Here is a 9,469-nt window from a genome sequence, read left to right as displayed (position 1 = left end):
TGACTCGTACGACAATCCCCATAGAACCAGACGATAAACTATCTTTATCCTATGACAAACTAGAAAGCTCGTACGATTGAGGGAAGAGCAAAGACAAAATAATTACTTTGACAGATTTTTGGCCAGAAATGTTTGATGTTTTGATTTTGTTTTCCAATTTTAGATGTCTGATTTTCTATTTCAAGTATGAAAACACAACAAGCACGTGATATGATAAGTGACCTCAAGCACAACATGCTAAATCCTAAGGAAGTTGGCTGAGAGAGAAAACCTTTGCTTACAAACTTAGGTACACACCCAATAGCTAATCAGAATACAGCCGCTGAGTCTCACGCAATGGATTCTCAACTCTGTATTACCCAACTCCAAACGCTAATGGGGGCACGATATGGCAAGTGTCTTGAGAGAGTTACTATCTCTCTTGCAGATAGATTATCCCCCTTTCGTAGGTGAACCGGGTAGCTTCTATCTTAGGGTTCGTAGTAAGGATTTCCATTTAGAATTATCCCTTGTAGTCGTGCAAGCACGATTGAGGCCTATAGCCCAACAAGCTACCGAAACAAGAAGTAGTCATGCAAGCGTGATTGAGACCGCAAGGCCCTACTAAATGTTCAATATGAGAGATATCAAAAGAGAAAACTCAAATAATCCCATCCTCTTAGACTTTAATCCCGAGAGGCCTATTTTTTAGAGTGAGTTGAAAAGCTTAGGTCTAGTTGTACTCACTTGGGTCATTCTCACAGGGTGATTACTTTTTCCCACTGTGACATGCCCGCTAAAAGTATTCAAATCTCAAACATAGAAGCGCTTCAAGAGTTGAGATTTCTGATTGTCTAAATGGACAAGAGCATACTCTCCTACCTTTTAGACAACTTCTCAAGCATAGAAAACAAGATGTTCATTAACCAATAACAAATTAAGTGTGCCTAGAAAACTTTAAGAAGACACAAAGTCTTGTTGATTTTTCTTAGGCAACCTGCAAAACAAATATGTTAGTAATCATGTTGTTTTGAGAAATTGAATCTTTGGCAAGCATAATCTTCGATAATCGTCCTGCAAAAACTAGTTAGGCTGCTAGAAAACTCACAAACAGACCAGGGTTAGCATTAGTGATAGCCAAATTGAAGCATAAAAAACCCTAAAATGCAATCTGTTTTGAAAACCCAGAAGCAGAAACTCGTACGAGTATTCTCACCTGCTAGTACGAGTATTCTCACATACCTATACGAGTGCACAAAGAAACTCATATGGTATTGTAAAGGTACTCGTACGAGATTTTGAAGCAGGCCCGATCAAAAACCCATTAGATTGAAGATTTGATGATGCAAGAGACCAAGAAATTAGATTTCCTGCCCCACGGTGGGTGCCAAAATGTCGTGTGTGTGATGTAGGATACCTGTAGCTGCAACACAAACACTCAATAGATCATTACAAGCATGGTTAGCAAATTGAAATCAAATGAAAGATAAACCATGACAAAGCGACCTATCACCTCCTATTTGATGCGAGTATGAATTTGCTCTCAGAGCTAGATGAGCAATCCCAGTGACATGACTACACCTACACAAAGGATTTAAAATGATATGATGTGCAAGCTAGATGAATGTATGATTTTGCTAGATTGATCCAAGAAACTAATTAGGCTAATGATATGCATGATTAAACTAGATGATGATGCAATTAAGCTAGAAAAAGAGATTGATTATGCTATATGATTCAACAATTACGCTAGAATATGATCAAATTAAGCTAGATTTAGATGATATGCATATAATAACAATGATTGAGATGAAAATGAGATGGGATGCACCTATAATAGAAATGTCAAAAATGATATGATATGGGACCCTTTGTGCTCCAAAATGGGAGATATTTATAGGATTTCCAAGGGCAGGGGTGAGGTGGCAGGAATCAATGATCAAGATTGAATCTGAAGATATCAAGGGTCAAATTGGAGGAGGTTGGAGAAGAGGTTGGAGGAAGGGACACTTGTCATCTCTGTGGTGACAAGTGTCAAGGAGCCTTTCTCATAAGAGGGCAAGTGTCTAATGGAGGAGACATGTGGCATAAGTGCCATGTGTCTCAAGGGGAGAATATCCACCCCATAGGAGGTTAGGATGTGAAAGATGGGATAGGGTTAGTTAAACCCAGGGTTAGGTGGAATGGGTTAGGTTAGGGGATTGTTAGGTTAGGTGGTTAGAAGTTAGGAGGCATGTGGGTAATTTGAATTTAAAAATTCAAATAATAAGAAAAGGCTAATTAACTTTCAACAACTCATAACTGTGATTTGTTTTAATTAATTAGGGGATTAGAAGAAATGAATTAAATGGGGGAAGGATTATTGATTTATTTTAATTAATCAAAGGGGACTATTGAAATGAACTTATTAAATAGATCCTTAGAATTATTAATAAGCATATGAATGGGGAATTTAATCAAATTGCTAATGAATTCAATTAAATTGGGAAGGGGGATTAATTAAATAATTGCTTATTTAATTAATTGTCTTCAGACTATTTTTAGGTGTATACAGGTACAGTTGATGTTTGTTGATGTTTGTTGTGTCGATGGTTTTGAGAAGTGTGTGAAGCCGAACCAGAGTGTGAGAGATCTGCCAGAGTGTTGCAGATTTGGAGTACAATTGGATTTGATCAATCAAGCAATTAAGTGTTATACCCAGATCATTCACTATTGTTCTCTAACAATTGCAACAGCTAAAATCCCTTAACCGGGTAGGTCCTAACAGGACTTACATTTTAAATCCCTTAACCGGATAGCTCAACATCTGAGTGTTAAATCCTTTTGTGAGGTTGATCCTAATAGGTCATAGCTCCTAATAGGGCTTATTATCCAAATCCCTTAACCGGGTGACTCCTAACATGGTCTTCTCCTAACAGGGCATCATTGTAAGCTTCTAACCGAGCTTGGCTCCTAACAGGGCATCATTGTAAGCTTCTAACCGAGCTTGGCTCCTAACAGGGCACATTCCAAAAGAGTGCAAAATATTTGTGGGTACCAATTCCCACTGTGGTTTTTCCCTATTTGGGTTCCCACGTGAAAAACATGGTGTTCATATGGTGAATGTTTTTATGTGTTGTATGTTTTATTTTTAGTTGATGCATGGTAAATGAACACTTAATGTGCAAACATGATAAATCAGTTTAGCAGATGATTATCAGTGATTACCAGTACTGGTAAAGATTTTATTACTGCTTTATGATTGATTTGGTGAAGTTTTATAAGGTTGAGTTTTAAGTTTGAAATTCTTGTTAATACTGATTCACCCCCCTCCCCCCTCTTAATATTAACTGGATCCTCTAAGATTAACAAATGGTATCAGAGCATTGGTCCTCTATGTGCAAAAAGATTAACAACTTGAGGGAAAGATCCTAAAGAAAGATGATGAAGAAGGAGGGTCCCAAGTTTACCAAGGATAACTACCGGATATGGAAAGACCAGATGAAGATATATATTAAAGGATTGGGTGCTCAGTATTGGAAGCATGCAGTAAACAAGTATGTTGCTCCTACTACCATCCCCTTGACACCAGATGAGCTTAAAGAACAACAAGAAAACATTCAAGCCTTGGAAGCAATTGTAAGTACTTTATCTAATTCTGAGTATATAGATGTTCATGGACTAGAAACTGCATTTGAGGTATGGGAGAAATTAGAATTGATTTATGGAGGAGATGAGTATGTTCAAAGAGATAAGGAAGAAAGTTTGAGAGGCAAATTTGATGACATGAAAATGGTTGATGATGAGAACATTGCACAATATGGTCAAAGGATTAAAGAAGTTGTAGGTGGTATTAAGAGTGTCAGAGGTAAGATTGATGATGATGATGTTGTTAGCAAAAGGCTTAGAACTCTCCTACCACAATATGCTATTAGAGTTTCTACAATTCAAGAACTAAGATCTATTTCTAAAGATAAAGTCACTATTGATTCTCTCATTGGAAAGTTGACTGCATTTAAGTTAAATAGTTTTGATAACAGTGTTTCAAAACAGTCTGAATTTGCTTTTAAAGCTTTTGTTACCAGTACATCTGTTAGGAAAGGAAAGGATATTTGTCATGATCATGACTGCAGGTTGAGTCATGGCGGTAGTAGAACAGGGGATGATAATGAAGATCATCTAATGGAACTTGAGGCACTATTGGTTAAAAGATTTCCTAGAGGCACCAGTAAGTATAAAGGTAAATTACCCTTGAAGCATTTCTCTTGCAATAAAATTGGACGCATAGCTGCTAACTGTCCTAACACTAATAAGAAAGAGAAGTTCAGAAATATTAAATGAAAAGGATAGAAACATTGCTCTGTTGCATTTGATGAAGGTCTGACTGATGAAGAATCAGAAGAAGATGACAATGAGGAGATAGTGTTTGTTGTTGTGAAGGAAGATCTGACTGATGAAAAGGCATCGGTGTCTCACATGGGTAGCAGTGATGAATGGATAATAGATGGTTGCTCACACCACATGACCGGTGATAAAAACAAGTTCTTATCACTTGAAGAATTTGATGGTGGTGTGGTAAGATTTGGTAACAACTCACCCTGCATGGTTAAAGGTAAAGGAACTATTTCATTAAATGGAAAAAGCAATGCAGATGATGTATTTTGGGTTGATGTATTGAAACATAACCTTTTGAGTGCTGGTCAATTAAATTATAAGGGTTATCTTCTAGAATTTAAAAGTGGAGTGTACAGGATTCTTGGAAATAATGGAGAATTGATTGCTACTGGAAAGCAAACAAGAGGTAATCTTTTTCATCTGAATACTAATGTGAATAGTTGTTTGGTGGCAAAGATTGAAGACAGCTGGTTATGGCACAAGAGATTTTGTCATGTGAATTTTGACAATTTGATAAAGATTAGTAAGTCTAGCATTATGAGAGGTTTTCCCTAGCTTGTTAAACCGAATAATATGTTATGTAAAGACTGTCAGATGGGTAATATAACTTCTGTATCTTTCAAGAGTAAGTCTTTCTCTTCAGAAAATATTCTTGATTTGGTTCATATTGATCTTTGTGGTCCTATGAGGACTAAGAGTTATTTTGGTGATAGATATTTCATGATTTTCACTAATGATTTTTCTAGGATGATGTGGGTAACTTTTATGAGAGAAAAGTAGGAGGCATTCCATTAAATTCAAAGCATTCGAAGCTTTAGTTGAGAAAGAAACCGAGAAGAATTTGAAATGTTTAAGATCTGACCGAGGTGGAGAATTTACTTCTGATGAATTTGAAGTTCTATGATGAACAGGGAATCAAGAGGCAGATGTTAGCTCCTAGAACTCCACAACAGAATGGGATAGCAGAGAAAATGAGCAAAATAATTGTTGAAGTTGCTAGAACCATGTTGATTCAAGGTAAAGTACCAAAGATGTTTTGGAGAGAAGCAATTAGCACTGTTATTTACACTTTGAATTGGGTACTTGTCAAGAGAGGTAACAACAAAACACCTTATGAATTATGGCATGGCAAGACTCCTATAAGTTACTTTAAAAAAATTGGGAGTAGATGTTTCATTAAACATGATGATTACACTGAAAAGTTTGATGCAAAGTGTGATGAAGGTATTTTTCTTGGATACTCTACGAAGAGTAAGGCTTTCAAATGTTATAACAAGAGAACAAAAAATATCATTGAGAGTGCTAATGTGAAGGTAGATGAACTCTCTGAGAAATCTGACGAGACCAACAAATTTGAACCCGAGAAAGATGAAGATAAGCTTGTGTTTATTGAACGGGAGGTACAAAAGAATGATGAGCAGAACAATGCAGAAATAGGTGCTCAACCGGTAAATGAAGATAGCAATGAAGAAGATGAAGAACGTGAAGTAGAAGGCACAACACCAGAACCGCTAATACCAAGGTATGTCAAACTGAATCATTCAGAAGAACAAATTATAGGAGATAGATAAAAATGGTGGTGTACAAATAAGAAGGAAAATCAGAGAAAACTCATGTCTGATTTCAACTATTGAGCCTAAAACAGTAAGAGAGGCATTGAAGGATGATGATTGGATCAATGCTATGAATGAGGAATTGGATCAAATAGAGAAGAATGAGACATGGATACTTGTTCCTAGATCGGAAGACAAGAATGTGATTGGCACTAAATGGGTCTTTAGAAACAAGTTGAATGAAGAAGGCAAGGTTGTGAGGAATAACACAAGGTTGGTATGCAAAGGCTATGCACAACAAGAAGGAGAATATTATGGAGAAACCTTTGCACCTATGGCAATATTGGAAGGAGTAAGAATGTTAATTGCTTATGCTACATTCAAAGGCTTTAAGGTCTACCTGATGGATGTTAAATCAACTTTTCTTAATGGCATCCTTGAGGAAGAAGTGTACATAGAACAACCAGATGGATTTGCTTTGTTTGAGGATAAAGATATGGTTTGCAAGTTGCATAAGGCACTGTATGGATTGAAACAGGCACCGAGAGCATGGTTTGAAAGATTTCAGGCACATCATATTAAGATAGGATTCCATTGTACTAGTGAGGACAATAACATATATCTTAAGAGTGATGGATAATTTATTGATAGCCGAAGTATTTGTAGATGATATAATTTTGGAGGTGATGATGATTTATGTATGGCATTTGCTGAGGAGATGTAGAAAGAATTTGAGATGTCTCTTATTGGTGAGATTAAGTTTTTCATTGGGTTGCAAGTCCAACAATTGGATGGTGGAATATTTATCTGTCAGAGTAAGTATGTAAAGGAAATGTTGAAAACATTTGGTATGGAAGATTGTAAATCGGTTAGTACTCCGATGGTGACATATTGTAAATTGTCTAAACAAGATGATTCACCCTCTATTGATGAAAAACAATACAAGTCCATGATTGGTAAGTTACATTATGTTGTTGGTTTGGTTGCTAGATTTCAAAAGGATCCCAAGGATACTCACTTGGTAGCGGTGAAAAGGATATTTTGGTACTTGAAAGGCACAATAGATTATAGTTTATGGTATCCTTATAAAAATGATTTTTCTTTGAAGGTGTTTACTGATGTAGATTGGGCAGGCAATGTTGATGACCGGAAAAGTACTACCATGGAGTTTTTCTTCTTAGAGGTAGATTGGTTGATTGGAAAAGTAAGAAGCAAACTTGTGTTTCATAGTCAACAATAGAGGTAGAGTATGTTGCAACATCAATGAATTGCACATAGGCAATCTGGATGAGACACGTGTTAGAAAGTTTTAAACTTGATTGTCTAAACCGGTAACTATTTATTGTGACAATACAAGTGCAATTAATGTTTCAAAAAATCATGTGTTACATGCAAGGACAAAACACATATAATTGAAATATCACTTTCTGAGGGATGGAGTCCAGGAGAAGCAAGTCAAAATGGAGTATGTGCCCAACAAAGAACAATTACCAGGTCCATTTTCACAAAACCATTGTTGAAGACTACCTTTGAGTACCTCATAGGTAAAATAGGGGTCAAACCCCTACTCAAGAAAAACTAGGATGCAGGAGATGCATCAATCTAGTGGACTTAATGAATATTTTTCACTATGGATTGATGAAATGGTGGCTACTCTGCAGAGGGAGCAACTTAGATGAGTTTGCAGACAACAACATCAACAGATTTGATGACCGGTGATGCTTATGCACCTTTGGAATTGTTGTCAAAGGGGGAGAAGATATATATTAGCCTAAGGGGGAGAAAAACTGTAAGAGAAAGGAGGAGAAGTAATATGATCTAAAAGTGAAGAAATTGAGCAGGTGAAGGAGTGATATCGACAGATGATGTTCAACAAAAGTGTGAAGTGCAGTAGTGAAGTTCCAGATTTGAGAAGCATGATTTCAGTTGAAAATGTTGGTGTTTATATTGGTGTTGCCATCAATGCCAAAGGGGGATAATGTTGACATGTTTGGCATAACTGATGCAGATGAAGAATGATAACTGAACCAGTAAAGGACTGTTTGTGATGACATTGTGATGAAGAGATTGATATTGCATGATTGGATGACTTTGATTAGTTATTTGTGTTGTCATTGATGGAAATTGATGTCTACTATGTTGTATTTTGTCATCTTAGTCTTTTTGGTATACTGAAAATGCCTTACCAGTATTAAGGATAGTGAACTGACAATTAGGACCTTAGCCGGTAAATGAGGAGATGTTTTGATTGATTCTGGAGACTGGTGATGATTGAAGTGTTGCAGTTTGGAATATGAGTTTGCATTATTGTAATATGTATCTGATTGGAACCGCATCATGTTTTGGTTACTGGAAGCCATGTTTATGATTTCTATTATATTTTTGCTAGGGTTTAAGAAGGGTTTAAGGACCGATAAATAATTCTCTTGACGGGTAATGATTTTTGGTTTGGCGGTGATCTACATCAAGTTCATATATTGGTGATGACGTGGCACAACCTGTGTGAAGTGTTTGAATTATTTTTTGGTGTGATCAAGATGGAAGTTCTTGGGAATGTGCAAAGTGCTTAGTGGAATGAGCTAAGGGTTTCACTTTATATCAAATTGAGTTGTTGTGATGAGTTACGATCACTCAATGGTTGATATTGATTTGTAATTGATCGTAATGATCCATATGATGATCTGTAATGAGTTGTAAAGATCTGTGATGATCTATGATGTAAGTCTTAGGGTTTTGTAACCGACTAAGTTGTAAAGGTTATTTAGGTTGGTATAGTTGATGTTTGTTGTGTCGGTGGTTTTGAGAAGTGTGTGAAGCTGAACCAAAGTGTGAGAGATTTGCCAGAGTGTTGCAGATTTGGAGTAGAATTGGATTTGATCAAGCAAGCAGTTAAGTGTTATACCCAGATCATTCACTATTGTTCTCTAACAATTGTAGCAACTAAAATCCCTTAACCGGGTAGGTCCTAATAGGCCTTACATTGTAAATCCCTTAACCAGGTAGCTCAGCATTTGAGTGTTAAATCCTCTTGCAAGGTTGATCCTAATAGGTCATAACTCCTAACAGGGCTCATTATCAAAATCCCTTAATCAAGTGACTCCTAACAGGGTCTTCTCCTAATAGGGCATCATTGTAAGCTTCTAACCGGGCTTGGCTTCTAACAAGGCGCATTTTGAAAGAGTGTAAAATATTTGTGGGTACCAATTCCCACCATGGTTTTCCCCTATTTGGGTTCCCACATGAAAAACATGGTGTTCATATGGTGAATGTTTTTATGTGTTGTTATGTTTTATTTTTAGTTAATGCATGGTAAATGAACACTTAATGTGCATACATGATTAATCAGTTTGGCAGATGATTATCAGTGATTACCGGTACTTGTAAAGAGTTTATTACTGCTTTATGATTGATTTGGTGAAGTTTTATAAGGTTGAGTTTTAAGTTTGAAATTCTTGTTAATACTGATTCACCCTCCCTCTCAATATTAACCGAATCCTCTAAGATTAACATGACATTATTGCTTTCCTGCATCTACCACTTTAGTATTGACACTCTTTGCATTC

Source organism: Cryptomeria japonica, chromosome 1 (assembly GCF_030272615.1).
Source record: "Cryptomeria japonica chromosome 1, Sugi_1.0, whole genome shotgun sequence".
Taxonomy (NCBI): domain Eukaryota; kingdom Viridiplantae; phylum Streptophyta; class Pinopsida; order Cupressales; family Cupressaceae; genus Cryptomeria; species Cryptomeria japonica.
This window is presented reverse-complemented; position numbering follows the sequence as displayed.